The sequence below is a fragment of the Choloepus didactylus genome, chromosome Y, assembly GCF_015220235.1.
Source record: "Choloepus didactylus isolate mChoDid1 chromosome Y, mChoDid1.pri, whole genome shotgun sequence".
Taxonomy (NCBI): domain Eukaryota; kingdom Metazoa; phylum Chordata; class Mammalia; order Pilosa; family Megalonychidae; genus Choloepus; species Choloepus didactylus.
In genome coordinates this window covers 6,539,996-6,557,564 of record NC_051335.1, presented here as the reverse complement: position 1 = coordinate 6,557,564, position 17,569 = coordinate 6,539,996, and the positions used below count along the sequence as shown (strand labels likewise).

The 17,569-nt window shown below is 38.2% G+C and overlaps 1 pseudogene; it reads right to left on the bottom strand.

Moving 5' to 3' along the window:
• Nucleotides 1–17,569, bottom strand: part of LOC119523995 — a 47,690-nt pseudogene that overhangs the window by 20,818 nt on the left and 9,303 nt on the right.

The window sequence follows — 17,569 nt, the reverse complement described above, 5'->3', positions numbered from 1 at the left end:
TACTTGATTAGCACAATGGAAAATAAGGCTGAAGTACTGCTAAGTGATACCAGCAATTAAAGCAAATTAATTCCCCAAAAGAACAAGTGTCAACCAGAGTGGAGACTTTTAGGAAAATGGAACATGATCCCATATCTAAAACATGCAATTACAAAAACAAAACCCATTTAAATGTTTATGCAAACAGTCCTCATGTGTACTACTACTATGTCTTGCTTATCTCTTTCAGCTATACCTACTTTTTTGTTGCCCCATTCCCCTATCCATTTATTCATTTTTCATTCAATAAATATTTACTGAATAGCCTATCATAAGCCAGGCACTGGTGCTAATAATTTTGAGCAAGGAAATGCTTTGGTTCAATCTGGAAGGCACTTTCTCTTCCAAATTATCATGGTAGACCAAACACTTAATAAAGATTAAAACATTCATCCTTATGCTATGAAACTATCATCATATTCTTTATTGATATTCCTGATTTGATATACTTTATATCGTCAGCCCCCATTCATCTGATAAGCTGCATTGGAGTCCTCTAACTTTCTGTATTTTCTCTGTGTTCAAACTCCTTGGTCCAAATCAGGATATCAGTACATAATTTTCAGGGACCTAGACCATTGCCTTTTCCAAATTCCTTTGGCACGATTGTTTAAGACAAAAGTTGAATCCTGATATTTAACAGAATCTATTTAACTTGCTAGTCCTTGGTATCAGCAAGATCACTTATTAGTTCATTAAAATCTTGCTATATTTAGTTAAGCAAGAACTTAAGAATACATTTTTCCTATGTAATTTATGACTCCATAGAACAATGAGTTGTTTGAAAACACGATTCTACTGGATTTCATGCCTTGATCTGAACCTAAACAGAAATGAAGACAACTGTAATATAATATGCTGTATTTCCCCCTATTTCCTAAGTGTGCTAGGAGAATAAATCATCATAAAGAATAGTTTCCTTCCCTCCTTCCTCCCTTCCTTCCTTCCTTTCTTCCTTCCTCCCTTCCTCCCTTCCTCTCCTCCTTCCTCCCTCCTTTCCTTCCCAGTCAGTTCCACCTGTTTTTTAACTTACATAAAGTGGAATCATACCATATGTGATTTTTTATGTCTTGCTTCTTTTGCTCAATTTTATGTTTACGTGATTCTTCTTTTTCTAGCACTTTTACACACTTGCTTTAAGGCTGTTCCTTTTTGTTTTGGTTTTATCATCTTGGGAGAGTTTAAGTAGCTTAAAGACAACTAGCAGCAAAAATCACACATTTAGGATGAAACAGATGGCAATCTGAAAGTGTTCCTTGCATAAATAGAACCTAACAATTGCTGATTGCTATCTGACCCTATAGTTTAGAAATAAAACAAATATCTTTACATTGTAGGTCTTCCTCATTATATCTAAATAAAAAGGCTGTGACTGCCATGTCCAGATTTTTAGAAATGAAAATCCATAGGTGAATCTAGTAACCAATCAGCAAGCCCTTCTGGCTGAAGTATAATGGAGAGAACAGGCATATGGATTTCAATTAATTTGTCTCATCCAAGGAAAATCCACACTACATACAGCAGCATGGTTTGTATTACAGGCACAAGTTTTATAGTATTACATTAATCAGAAATTAGTTTCAGGTCTTTTGATTCTCTGCCAAAAATACCCTGTACATCTCATCTGTCAAGTTTAAACTAAGGGCTGAGAACATTGCTTTGACTGCAGAAAACATACCCGAATAGGATTACATCCTTTAGTTAGGAGTTCTTGGATCCATGAATAGGCTGCAGGGGGAGGGGTCCTCCAAATTCTTGAATACGTACGTTTCATCAGATTCTACTGCCTTAAATTGCAATGTCCAGTACACGAATGATTCTTATCAGTCTGAAATTATTTGCTTGACCCTGTTGCCTATTTGATGGCATTTGTGAGAAATATTACTAACAGACTCAGCCTAATTATTCCCAAATTAACCTTTGAAACTACTTGATACAATTCCCAGATCCCAGAGTGGTTACAGACATGTGACTAACGTAAGGATAAGTACCTGCCAGCAGGTATGAGGAGACATTCGTTCCAAAATGTACTGAGTTAAGGGAGAAGGTTCAAGTTCATATTTGTCAAAGGGAAGTTTGTCTATTACCATTGGCTCACAATCTACACAGGAGAATCTCACAACAGGATGGGATGTTCGTGGAGGCTAAAAAAGGAAAATATAGTCAATTATTAAGTGAGCTTACATTTTTGTCAATTCTGCTACCCCTTTTATGTCTTCTTAAAATCATCACTGAGATACAAACTAGTGTTTCAAGAAAGAGGGTTACTAGATCTCTAGGCATCACTAATAGTTTCCATGGGGAGAGGGGAGACTCATATTCTTCATCTCTACCAACTACATTGACATTGGGAAGAGGAAATGTAAATTACAACAGTCATAACTAAAACTTAAGTAAAGTAAAAAAGCTGCTTTGAATATGTATAAGAATTCATTACAATCCATAGAATGAACCCTGTATTTCAGATCCACTCTGCAACCTCCAAGCATTGCCTGCACTTCATTCCTTTGTACCATGAAGTTACAGATAGTGCTGGGAAAGAAGAAATCCATGAAACTTTCCAATGAGTTAATGACAGAGGTATAGCCACTAACAAGCAAGATGAAAAATAAAGTCATGGAAAAGGCAAGATAGAAATCGATAATGAGTAGAGGCGGGGCAAGATGGCAGACTGGTGAGCTGTATGTTTTAGTTACTCCTCCAGGAAAGTAGGTAAAAAGCCAGGAACTGCGTGGACTGGACACCACAGAGCAATCTGTCTTTGGGCATACTTCATACAACACTCATGAAAACGTGGAACTGCTGAGATCAGCGAAATCTGTAAGTTTTTGCGGCCAGGGGACCCGCGCCCCTCCCTGCCAGGCTCAGTCCCGGGGGAGGAGGGGCTGTCAGCTCCAGGAAGGAGAAGGGAGAATTGCAGTGGCTGCTCTTATCGGAAACTCATTCTACTGATTCAAACTCCAACCACAGATAGACTGAGGCCAGACACCAGAGACTCTGAGAGCAGCCAGCCCAGCAGAGAGGAGACAGGCATAGAAAAAAACAACACGAAAAACTCCAAAATAAAAGCAGAGGATTTTTGGAGTTCTGGTGAACACAGAAAGGGGAAGGGCGGAGATCAGGCCTTGAGGCGCATATGCAAATCCCGAAGCAAGGCTGATCTCTCTGCCCTGGGCACTTTTCCTTAATGGCCCTGGTTGCTTTGTCTATTAGCATTTCAATAACCCATTAGATCTCTGAGGAGGGCCGTTTTTTTTTTTTTTTTTTTTTTTAAATCCTTTTTGCTTTTTCTAAAACAATTACTCTAAGAAGCTCAATACAGAAAGCTTCAAAGAATTGAAATTTGGGCACCTCAAGTCAAGAGCAGAACTAAGAGAGCTCTGAGACAAAAGGCAATAATCCACTGGCTGAGAAAATTCACTAAACAACACAACTTCCCAAGAAAAGGGGGGTGTCCGCTCACAGCCACCATCCTGGTGGACAGGAAACACTCCTGCCCATCGCCAGCCCCATAGCCCAGAGCTGCCCCAGACAACCCAGTGTGACGGAAGTGCTTCAAATAACAGGCACACACCACAAAACTGGGCGTGGACATTAGCCTTCCCTGCAACCTCAGCTGAATGTCCCAGAGCTGGGAAGGGGGAGCAGTGTGAATTAACAGAGCCCCATTCAGCCATCATTTGAGCAGACTGGGAGCCTCCCAACACAGCCCAGCAGCCCAGAACTGCCCTGGGGGGACGGCACTCACCTGTGACATAGCACAGTCATCCCTCAACAGAGGACCTGGGGTGCACAGCCTGGAAGAGGGGCCCACTTGCAAGTCTCAGGAGCCATACGCCAATACCAAAGACTTGTGGGTCAGTGGCAGAGACAAACTGTGGCAGGACTGAACTGAAGGATTAGACTATTACAGTAGCTTTAAAACTCTAGGATCATCAGGGAGATTTGATTGTTAGGGCCACCCCCCCTCCCCGACTGCCCAGAAACACGCCCCACATACAGGGCAGGCAACACCAACTACACACGCAAGCTTGGGACACCAATTGGGCCCCACAAGACTCACTCCCCCACTCACCAAAAAGGCTAAGCAGGGGAGATCTGGCTTGTGGAGAACAGGTGGCTCGTGGACGCCACCTGCTGGTTAGTTAGAGAAAGTGTACTCCACGAAGCTGTAGATCTGATAAATTAGAGATAAGGAATTCAACTGGTCTACAAACCCTAAAAGAACCCTATCAAGGTCACCAAATGCCACGAGGCCAAAAACAACAGAAAATTATAAAGCATATGAAAAAACCAGACGATATGGATAACCCAAGCCCAAGCACCCAAATCAAAAGACCAGAAGAGACACACCTAGAGCAGCTACTCAAAGAACTAAAGATGAACAATGAGACCCTAGTACGGGATATGAAGGAAATCAAGAAGACCCTAGAAGAGCATAAAGAAGACATTGCAAGACTAAATAAAAAAATGGATGATCTTATGGAAATTAAAGAAACTGTTGACCAAATTAAAAAGATTCTGGACACTCATAGTACAAGACTAGAGGAAGTTGAACAACGAATCAGTGACCTGGAAGATGACAGAATGGAAAATGAAAGCATAAAAGAAAGAATGGGGAAAAAAATTGAAAAACTCGAAATGGACCTCAGGGATATGATAGATAATATGAAACGTCCGAATATAAGACTCATTGGTGTCCCAGAAGGGGAAGAAAAGGGTAAAGGTCTAGGAAGAGTATTCAAAGAAATTGTTGGGGAAAACTTCCCAAATCTTCTAAACAACATAAATACACAAATCATAAATGCTCAGCGAACTCCAAATAGAATAAATCCAAATAAACCCACTCCGAGACATATACTGATCACACTGTCAAACATAGAAGAGAAGGAGCAAGTTCTGAAAGCAGCAAGAGAAAAGCAATTCACCACATACAAAGGAAACAGCATAAGACTAAGTAGTGACTACTCAGCAGCCACCATGGAGGCGAGAAGGCAGTGGCACGATATATTTAAAATTCTGAGTGAGAGGAATTTACAGCCAAGAATACTTTATCCAGCAAAGCTCTCCTTCAAATTTGAGGGAGAGCTTAAATTTTTCACAGACAAAGAAATGCTGAGAGAATTTACTAACAAGAGACCTGCCCTACTGGAGATACTAAAGGGAGCCCTACAGACAGAGAAACAAAGACAGGACAGAGAGACTTGGAGAAAGGTTCAGTACTAAAGAGATTCGGTATGGGTACAATAAAGGATATTAATAGAGAGAGGGAAAAATATGGCAAACATAATCCAAAGGATAAGATGGCCGATTCAAGAAATGCCTTCACGGTTTTAACGTTGAATGTAAATGGATTAAACTCCCCAATTAAAAGATATAAATTCGCAGAATGGATCAAAAAAAATGAACCATCAATATGTTGCATACAAGAGACTCATCTTAGACACAGGGACACAAAGAAACTGAAAGTGAAAGGATGGAAAAAAATATTTCATGCAAGCTACAGCCAAAAGAAAGCAGGTGTAGCAATATTAATCTCAGATAAAATAGACTTCAAATGCAGGGATGTTTTGAGAGACAAAGAAGGCCACTACATACTAATAAAAGGGGCAATTCAGCAAGAAGAAATAACAATCGTAAATGTCTATGCACCCAATCAAGGTGCCACAAAATACATGAGAGAAACATTGGCAAAACTAAAGGAAGCAATTGATGTTTCCACAATAATTGTGGGAGACTTCAACACATCACTCTCTCCTATAGATAGATCAACCAGACAGAAGACCAATAAGGAAATTGAAAACCTAAACAATCTGATAAATGAATTAGATTTAACAGACATCTACAGGACATTACATCCCAAATCAACAGGATACACATACTTTTCTAGTGCTCACGGAACTTTCTCCAGAATAGATCATATGCTGGGACATAAAACAAGCCTCAATAAATTTAAAAAGATTGAAATTATTCAAAGCACATTCTCTGACCACAATGGAATACAATTAGAAGTCAATAACCATCAGAGACTTAGAAAATTCACAAATACCTGGAGGTTAAACAACACACTCCTAAACAATCAGTGGGTTAAAGAAGAAATAGCAAGAGAAATTGCTAAATATATAGAGACGAATGAAAATGAGAACACAACATACCAAAACCTATGGGATGCAGCAAAAGCAGTGCTAAGGGGGAAATTTATAGCACTAAACGCATATATTAAAAAGGATAGAAAGAGCCAAAATCAAAGAACTAATGGATCAACTGAAGAAGCTAGAAAATGAACAGCAAACCAATCCTAAACCAAGTACAAGAAAAGAAATAACAAGGATTAAAGCAGAAATAAATGACATAGAGAACAAAAAAACAATAGAAAGGATAAATATCACCAAAAGTTGGTTCTTTGAGAAGATCAACAAGATTGACAAGCCCCTAGCTAGACTGACAAAATCAAAAAGAGAGAAGACCCATATAAACAAAATAATGAATGAAAAAGGTGACATAACTGCAGATCCTGAAGAAATTAAAAAATTATAACAGGATATTATGAACAACTGTATGGCAACAAACTGGATAATGTAGAAGAAATGGACAATTTCCTGGAAACATATGAACAACCTAGACTGACCAGAGAAGAAATAGAAGACCTCAACCAACCCATCACAAGCAAAGAGATCCAATCAGTCATCAAAAATCTTCCCACAAATAAATGCCCAGGGCCAGATGGCTTCACAGGGGAATTCTACCAAACTTTCCAGAAAGAACTGACACCAATCTTACTCAAACTCTTTCAAAACATTGAAGAAAATGGAACACTACCTAACTCATTTTATGAAGCTAACATCAATCTAATACCAAAACCAGGCAAAGATGCTACAAAAAAGGAAAACTACCGGCCAATCTCCCTAATGAATATAGATGCAAAAATCCTCAACAAAATACTTGCAAATCGAATCCAAAGACACATTAAAAAAATCATACACCATGACCAAGTGGGGTTCATTCCAGGCATGCAAGGATGGTTCAACATAAGAAAAACAATCAATGTATTACAACACATTAAAAACTCGAAAGGGAAAAATCAATTGATCATCTCAATAGATGCTGAAAAAGCATTTGACAAAATCCAACATCCGTTTTTGATAAAAACACTTCAAAAGGTAGGAATTGAAGGAAACTTCCTCAACATGATAAAGAGCATATATGAAAAACCCACAGCCAGCATAGTACTCAATGGTGAGAGACTGAAAGCCTTCCCTCTAAGATCAGGAACAAGACAAGGATGCCCGCTGTCACCACTGTTATTCAACATTGTGCTGGAAGTGCTAGCCAGGGCAATCCGGCAAGACAAAGAAATAAAAGGCATCCAAATTGGAAAAGAAGAAGTAAAACTGTCATTGTTTGCAGATGATATGATCTTATATCTAGAAAACCCTGAGAAATCAACGATACACCTACTAGAGCTAATAAACAAATTTAGCAAAGTAGCGGGATACAAGATTAATGCACATAAGTCAGTAATGTTTCTATATGCTAGAAATGAACAAACTGAAGAGACACTCAAGAAAAAGATACCATTTTCAATAGCAACTAAAAAAATCAAGTACCTAGGAATCAACTTAACCAAAGATGTAAAAGACCTATACAAAGAAAACTACATAACTCTACTAAAAGAAATAGAAGGGGACCTTAAAAGATGGAAAAATATTCCATGTTCATGGATAGGAAGGCTAAATGTCATTAAGATGTCAATTCTACCCAAACTCATCTACAGATTCAATGCAATCCCAATCAAAATTCCAACAACCTACTTTGCAGACTTGGAAAAGCTAGTTATCAAATTTATTTGGAAAGGGAAGATGCCTCGAATTGCTAAAGACACTCTAAAAAAGAAAAACGAAGTGGGAGGACTTACACTCCCTGACTTTGAAGCTTATTATAAAGCCACAGTTGCCAAAACAGCATGGTACTGGCACAAAGATAGACATATAGATCAATGGAATCGAATTGAGAATTCAGAGATAGACCCTCAGATCTATGGCCGACTGATCTTTGATAAGGCCCCCAAAGTCACCGAACTGAGCCATAATGGTCTTTTCAACAAATGGGGCTGGGAGAGTTGGATATCCATATCCAAAAGAATGAAAGAGGACCCCTACCTCACCCCCTACACAAAAATTAACTCAAAATGGACCAAAGATCTCAATATAAAAGAAAGTACCATAAAACTCCTAGAAGATAATGTAGGAAAACATCTTCAAGACCTTGTATTAGGAGGCCACTTCCTAGACTTTACACCCAAAGCACAAGCAACAAAAGAGAAAATAGATAAATGGGAACTCCTCAAGCTTAGAAGTTTCTTCACCTCAAAGGAATTTCTCAAAAAGGTAAAGAGGCAGCCAACTCAATGGGAAAAAATTTTTGGAAACCATGTATCTGACAAAAGACTGATATCTTGCATATACAAAGAAATCCTACAACTCAATGCCAATAGTACAGACAGCCCAATTATAAAATGGGCAAAAGTTATGAAAAGACAGTTCTCTGAAGAGGAAATACAAATGGCCAAGAAACACATGAAAAAATGTTCAGCTTCACTAGCTATTAGAGAGATGCAAATTAAGACCACAATGAGATACCATCTAACACCGGTTAGAATGGCTGCCATTAAACAAACAGGAAACTACAAATGCTGGAGGGGATGTGGAGAAATTGGAACTCTTATTCATTGTTGGTGGGACTGTATAATGGTTCAGCCACTCTGGAAGTCAGTCTGGCAGTTCCTTAGAAAACTAGAGATAGAGCTACCATTCGATCCAGCGATTGCACTTCTCGGTATATACCCGGAAGATCGGAAAGCAGTGACACGAACAGATATCTGCACGCCAATGTTCATAGCAGCATTATTCACAATTGCCAAGAGATGGAAACAACCCAAATGTCCTTCAACAGATGAGTGGATAAATAAAATGTGGTATATACACACGATGGAATACTACGCGGCAGTAAGAAGGAACGATCTGGTGAAACATATGACAACATGGATGAACCTTGAAGACATAATGCTGAGCGAAATAAGCCAGGCACAAAAAGAGAAATATTATATGCTACCACTAATGTGAACTTTGAAAAATGTAAAACAAATGGTTTATAATGTAGAATGTAGGGGAACTAGCAGTAGAGAGCAATTAAGGAAGGGGGAACAATAATCCAAGAAGAACAGATAAGCTATTTAACATTCTGGGGATGCCCAGAAATGACTATGGTCTGTTAATTTCTGATGGATGTAGTAGGAACAAGTTCACTGAAATGTTGCTATAGTATGTAACTTTCTTGGGATAAAGTAGGAACATGTTGGAAGTTAAGCAGTTATCTTAGGTTAGTTGTCTTTTTCTTCCTCCCTTGCTATGGTCTCTTTGAAATGTTCTTGTATTGTATGTTTGTTTTCTTTTTAACTTTTTTTTCATACAGTTGATTTGAAAAAAGAAGGGAAAGTCAAAAAAAAAAAAAAGAAAAAAGACAAACAAGGAAAAAAAAAAAAAAAAGATGTAGTGCCCCCTTGAGGAGCCTGTGGAGAATGCAGGGGTATTCGCCTACCCCACCTCCATGGTTGCTAACATGACCACAGACATAGGGGACTGGTGGTTTGATGGGTTGAGCCCTGTACCATAAGTTTTACCCTTGGGAAGACGGTTGCTGCAAAGGAGAGGCTAGGCCTCCCTGTATTTGTGCCTAAGAGTCTCCTCCTGAATGCCTCTTTGTTGCTCAGATGTGGCCCTCTCTCTCTGGCTAAGCCAACTTGAAAGGTGAAATCACTGCCCTCCCCCCTACGTGGGATCAGACACCCAGGGAAGTGAATCTCCCTGGCAACGTGGAATATGACTCCCGGGGAGGAATGTAGACCCGGCATCGTGGGATGGAGAACATCTTCTTGACCAAAAGGGGGATGTGAAAGGAAATGAAATAAGCTTCAGTGGCAGAGAGATTCCAAAACGAGCCGAGAGATCACTCTGGTGGGCACTCTTACGCACACTTTAGACAACCTTTTTTAGGTTCTAAAGAATTGGGGTAGCTGGTGGTGGATACCTGAAACTATTAAACTACAACCCAGAACCCATGAATCTCGAAGACAGTTGTATAAAAATGTAGCTTATGAGGGGTGACAGTGGGATTGGGAATGCCATAAGGACCAAACTCCACTTTGTCTAGTTTATGGATCGATGTGTAGAAAAGTAGGGGAAGCAAACAAACAGACAAAGGTACCTAGTGTTCTTTTTTACTTCAATTGCTTTTTTTCACTCTAATTATTATTCTTGTTATTTTTGTGTGTGTGCTAATGAAGGTGTCAGGGATTGATTTAGGTGATGAATGTACAACTATGTAATGGTACTGTAAACAATCGAAAGTACAATTTGTTTTGTATGACTGCGTGGTATGTGAATATATCTCAATAAAATGATGATAAAAAAAAAAAAAAAAGAAATCGATAATGAGTCAGTCACAACTCTGGGGCCCAGCTGACTTTTATAGCACCTCTTACATCCACATGCTTACCTTGAATAGCTAGAACTGGGGATGCTTTTTGGCTGGGCTGCAAAGACCTGTGTGCCTGGGGTACCGGATCAGACTAACAGAGAAGCCATTTTATTAAAAGGTTTAGTTTGTGTGAATGGAGGCCACCAGACAGGGAAGGCTGACAGCAAAGTCAATATGGAGAGATAGGGAGATAGAATAAGCCATGGGGATAGGGAGGAAGTGGTTCAGCCTATGCTTGCTGAGAGATCTGTAAGGCTAATATGAATATGATAAAAAAAAGTCTCTATTTCCTTCATAAAAGGGAAAAGCATGTTCATTTGCCTTTACAATTTAAAAATTTACAAGATGTTTTGGGGAACAAGAAAAATGGCCTCAAATATGCTTTTAAAAATTTTTTATTGTAGCAATATGTGTACAACTCAAAATTTCCCATTTCAACCACTTTCAAGTGCACAATTCAGTAGTATAAATTATGTTCACATTCTTAGCTGCGCTTAAAGGGAATGCATAAAAGAATGTTCTTGTTCATGGGAAGTGTGTACGTGAACTATAGTGTATGTTCAAGGATGTGTGCAGCTTGCTCTCATATGTTCAGAAGACAGAGCAATAGATGATGGATGATAGTTAGGGAGGGAGGGAGGGAAGGAAAGAAATGGCGGTGTGACAGCATGTTAAAGTTGGTGGATTGGGGTCTCGGGGGAGGGGGGTCAGAGTATGCCGGAGTTCTGTGTATGGGGTTTGTACTGTTTTTGCAACTGTTCCTGTAAGATTGAATTTATTTCAAAATAAAATTTAAAAAAAAATTATGTTTACAATACTGCGGTACCATCAACATTGTCTATTATTCCAACCTTTTTATCATCTCAATTATAATCTCTGCACCCATTTAGCAATAACCGTTCCTGCCTCAGCCCCTGGAAACCTATAGTCTACTATCTGTCTCTATGAAATTAGCTTCTTCTAGGTATTTCATATAAGCAAGATAATATACTATTTATCTTTTTGTATCTCGTTTATTTCACTCAATATGATGTCTTCAATGTTCAACCGTTTTGTAGTAGGCATCAGAACTTCGTTCCGTTTTATGGATGAATAATATTCCATTGTGTGTATATACCATTTTGTTTATCCTTTCATCTATTGATGGAACTTGGCTTCCTTCTACCATTTGGCTATTGGAATAATGCTGCTATGTTTTTTTCCTTCATTTTATTCATGCGATATACTACATTGATTTTCTTATGTTAAACTGCCCTTGAATTCCTGGGATAAATCCCACTTGGTCATGATGTATAATTCTTCTAATATAGTGTTGGATTTTATTGCTAGTACTTGAGAATTCTTGCATACATATTCAAGAGGGAAATTGGTCTGTAGTTTTCTTTTCTTGTGATGTCTTTATCTAGTTTGGTGTTAGGGTTATGTTGTCCTCATAGAATGAGTTAGGAAGAGTTCACCTCTCTTCAATTTTTTTGGAAAATTTTGAGCTGGATTAGTGTTTTCTTCTTAGAATGTTTGGCAGAATTCACCAGTGAAGCCATCTGGCCCTGAACTTTTCTTTGTTGGGTTTTTTTCTAATTACTAATTCAATCTTTTATTATAGGGCTGTTGAGATCTATTTCTATTTGGTTCAGTTTAGTTAAGATGTGTTTCTAGATATTTATCCATTTCCTCTAGATTATCAAATTTGTTGGCATACACTTGATCATTACATTCTCTTATGATGCTTTTAATTTCTGCAAGATCAGTGGTAGTGTCTCCACACACACACTTTCATTTTGGATTTTAGTTATTTGAGTCTTCTTTCTTTTTTTTTTTTATCATCATTTTATTGAGATATATTCACATACCACGCAGTCATACAAAACAAATCGTACTTTCGATTGTTTACAGTACCATTACATAGTTGTACATTCATCACCTAAATCAATCCCTGACACCTTCATTAGCACACACACAAAAATAACAAGAATAATAATTAGAGTGAAAAAGAGCAATTGAAGTAAAAAAGAACACTGGGTACCTTTGTCTGTTTGTTTCCTTCCCCTACTTTTCTACTCATCCATCCATAAACTAGACAAAGTGGAGTGTGGTCCTTATGGCTTTCCCAATCCCCTTGTCACCCCTCATAAGCTACATTTTTATACAACTGTCTTTCAGATTCATGGGTTCTGGGTTGTAGTTTGATAGTTTCAGGTATCCACCACCAACTACCCCAATTCTTTAGAACCTAAAAAGGGTTGTCTAAAGTGTGTGTAAGAGTGCCCACCAGAGTGACCTCTCGGCTCCTTTTGGAATCTCTCTGCCACTGAAGCTTATTTCATTTCCTTTCACATCCCCCTTTTGGTCAAGAAGATGTTCTCCGTCCCACGATGCCAGGTCTACATTCCTCCCCGGGAGTCGTATTCCACGTTGCCAGGGAGATTCAATCCCCTGGGTGTCTGATCCCACGTAGGGGGGAGGGCAGTGATTTCACCTTTCAAGTTGGCTTAGCTAGAGAGACAGGGCCACATCTGAGCAACAAACAGGCATTCGGGAGGAGGCTCTTAGGCACAACCATAGGGAGGCCTAGCCTCTCCTTTGCAGCAACCGTCTTCCCAAGGGTAAAACCTGTGGTAGAGGGCCCAACCCATCAAACCACCAGTCCCCTATGTCTGTGGTCATGTTAGCAACCATGGAGGTGGGGTAGGCGAATACCCCTGCATTCTCCACAGGCTCCTCAAGGGGGCACTACATCTTTTTTTTTTCCTTGTTTTTCTTTCTTTCTCTTTTTTTTAACTTTCCCTTCTTTTTTAAATCAACTGTATGAAAAAAAAAGTTAAAAAGAAAACAAACATACAATAAAAGAACATTTCAAAGAGAACATAACAAGGGAGTAAAAAAAAAGACAACTAACCTAAGATAACTGCTTAACTTCCAACATGTTCCTACTTTACCCCAAGAAAGTTACATAATATAGCAACATTTCTGTGAACTTGTTCCTATTATATCCATCAGAAATTAACAGACCATAGTCATTCCTGGGCATCCCCAGAACGTTAAATAGCTTATCTGTTCTTCTTGGATTATTGTTCCCCCTTCCTTAATTGCTCTCTACTGCTAGTTCCCCTACATTCTACATTATAAACCATTTGTTTTACATTTTTCAAAGTTCACATTAGTGGTAGCATATAATATTTCTCTTTTTGTGCCTGGCTTATTTCGCTCAGCATTATGTCTTCAAGGTTCATCCATGTTGTCATATGTTTCACAAGATCGTTCCTTCTTACTGCCGTGTAGTATTCCATTGTGTGTATATACCACATTTTATTTATCCATTCATCTGTTGAAGGAAATTTGGGTTGTTTCCATCTCTTGGCGATTGTGAATAGTGCTGCTATGAACATTGGCATGCAGATATCTGTTCGTGTCACTGCTTTCCGATCTTCCGGGTATATACCGAGAAGTGCAATCACTGGATCGAATGGTAACTCTATATCTAGTTTTCTAAGGAACTGCCAGACTGACTTCCAGAGTGGCTGAACCATTATACAGTCCCACCAACAATGAATAAGAGTTCCAATTTCTCCACATCCCCTCCAGCATCTGTAGTTTCCTGTTTGTTTAATGGCAGCCATTCTAACCGATGTTAGATGGTATCTCATTGTGGTTTTAATTTGCATCTCTCTAATAGATAATGAAGCTGAACATTTTTTCATGTGTTTCTTGGCCATTTGTATTTCCTCTTCAGAGAACTGTCTTTTCATATCTTTTGCCCATTTTATAATTGGGCTGTCTGTACTATTGTCATTGAGTTGTAGGATTTCTTTGTATATGCAAGATATCAGTCTTTTGTCAGATACATGGTTTCCAAAAATTTTTTCCCATTGAGTTGGCTGCCTCTTTACCTTTTTGAGAAATTCCTTTGAGGTGCAGAAACTTCTAAGCTTGAGGAGTTCCCATTTATCTATTTTCTCTTTTGTTGCTTGTGCTTTGGGTATAAAGTCTAGGAAATGGCCGCCTAATACAAGGTCTTGAAGATATTTTCCTACATTATCTTCTAGGAGTTTTATGGTACTTTCTTTTATATTGAGATCTTTGGTCCATTTTGAGTTAATTTTTGTGTAGGGGGTGAGGTAGGGGTCCTCTTTCATTCTTTTGGATATGGATATCCAACTCTCCCAGCCCCATTTGTTGAAAAGACCATTATGGCTCAGTTCAGTGACTTTGGGGGCCTTATCAAAGATCAGTCGGCCATAGATCTGAGGGTCTATCTCTGAATTCTCAATTCAATTCCATTGATCTATATGTCTAAATTTGTGCCAGTACCATGCTGTTTTGGCAACTGTGGCTTTATAATAAGCTTCAAAGTCAGAGAGTGTAAGTCCTCCCACTTCGTTTTTCTTTTTTAGAGTGTCTTTAGCAATTCGAGGCATCTTCCCTTTCCAAATAAATTTGATAACTAGCTTTTCCAAGTCTGCAAAGTAGGTTGTTGGAATTTTGATTGGGATTGCATTGAATCTGTAGATGAGTTTGGGTAGAATTGACATCTTAATGACATTTAGCCTTCCTATCCATGAACATGGAATATTTTTCCATCTTTTGAGGTCCCTTTCTATTTATTTTAGTAGAGTTATGTAGTTTTCTTTACATAGGTCTTTTACATCTTTGGTGAAGTTTATTCCTAGGTACTTGATTTTTTTAGTTGCTATTGAAATTGTATCCTTTTCTTGAGTGTCTCTTCAGTTTGTTCATTTCTAGCGTATAGAAACATTACTGACTTATGTGCACTAATCTTGTATCCCACTACTTTGCTAAATTTGTTTATTAGCTCTAGCAGCTGTATCGTCGATTTCTCAGGGTTTTCTAGATATAAGATCATATCATCTGCAAACAATGACAGTTTTACTTCTTCTTTTCCAATTTGGATGCCTTTTATTTCTTTGTCTTGCCGGATTGCCCTGGCTAGCACTTCCAGCACAATGTTGAATAACAGTGGTGACAGCGGGCATCCTTGTCTTGTTCCTGATCTTAGGGGGAAGGCTTTCAGTCTCTCACCATTGAGTACTATGCTGGCTGTGGGTTTTTCATATATGCTCTTTATCAGGTTGAGGAAGTTTCCTTCAATTCCTATCTTTTGAAGTGTTTTTATCAAAAACGAATGTTGGATTTTGTCAAATGCTTTTTCAGCATCTATTGAGATGATCAATTGATTTTTCCCTTTCGAGTTTTTAATGTGTTGTAATACATTGATTGTTTTTCTTGTGTTGAACCATTCTTGCATGCCTGGAATGAACCCCACTTGGTCATGGTGTATGATTTTTTTAATGTGTCTTTGGATTCGATTTGCAAGTATTTTGTTGAGGATTTTTGCATCTATATTCATTAGGGAGATTGGCCGGTAGTTTTCCTTTTTTGTAGCATCTTTGCCTGGTTTTGGTATTAGATTGATGTTAGCTTCATAAAATGAGTTAGGTAGTGTTCCATTTTCTTCAATGTTTTGAAAGAGTTTGAGTAAGATTGGTGTCAGTTCTTTCTGGAAAGTTTGGTAGAATTCCCCTGTGAAGCCATCTGGCCCTGGGCATTTATTTGTGGGAAGATTTTTGATGACAGATTGGATCTCTTTGCTTGTGATGGGTTGGTTGAGGTCTTCTATTTCTTCTCTGGTCAGTTTAGGTTGTTCATATGTTTCCAGGAAATTGTCCATTACTTCTACATTGTCTAGTTTGTTGCCATACAGTTGTTCATAGTATCCTCTTATAATTTTTTTAATTTCTTCAGGATCTGCAGTTATGTCACCTTTTTCATTCATTATTTTGTTTATATGTGTCTTGTCTCTTTTTGATTTTGTCAGTCTAGCTAGGGGCTTGTCAATCTTGTTGATCTTCTCAAAGAACCAACTTTTGGTGATATTTATCCTCTCTATTGTTTTTTTGTTCTCTCTGTCATTTATTTCTGCTTTAATCCTTGTTATTTCTTTTCTTCTACTTGGTTTAGGATTGGTTTGCTGTTCATTTTCTAGCTTCTTCAGTTGATCCATTAGTTCTTTGATTTTGGCTCTTTCTTCCTTTTTAATATATGCGTTTAGTGCTATAAATTTCCCCCTTAGCACTGCTTTTGCTGCATCCCATAGGTTTTGGTATGTTGTGTTCTCATTTTCATTCGTCTCTATATATTTAGCAATTTCTCTTGCTATTTCTTCTTTAACCCACTGATTGTTTAGGAGTGTGTTGTTTAACCTCCAGGTATTTGTGAATTTTCTAAGTCTCTGATGGTTATTGACTTCTAATTGTATTCCATTGTGGTCAGAGAATGTGCTTTGAATAATTTCAATCTTTTTAAATTTATTGAGGCTTGTTTTATGTCCCAGCATATGATCTATTCTGGAGAAAGTTCCGTGAGCACTAGAAAAGTATGTGTATCCTGGTGATTTGGGATGTAATGTCTTGTATATGTCTGTTAAATCTAATTCATTTATCAGATTGTTTAGGTTTTCAATTTCCTTATTGGTCTTCTGTCTGGTTGATCTATCTATAGGAGAGAGTGATGTGTTGAAGTCTCCCACAATTATTGTGGAAACATCAATTGCTTCCTTTAGTTTTGCCAATGTTTCTCTCATGTATATTGTGGCACCTTGATTGGGTGCATAGACATTTACGATTGTTATTTCTTCTTGCTGAATTGCCCCTTTTATTAGTATGTAGTGGCCTTCTTTGTCTCTCAAAACATCCCTGCATTTGAAGTCTATTTTATCTGAGATTAATATTGCTACACCTGCTTTCTTTTGGCTGTAGCTTGCATGAAATATTTTTTCCATCCTTTCACTTTCAGTTTCTTTGTGTCCCTGTGTCTAAGATGAGTCTCTTGTATGCAACATATTGATGGTTCATTTTTTTTGATCCATTCTGTGAATCTATATCTTTTAATTGAGGAGTTTAATCCATTTACATTCAACGTTATAACCGTGAAGGCATTTCTTGAATCGGCCATCTTATCCTTTGGTTTATGTTTGCCA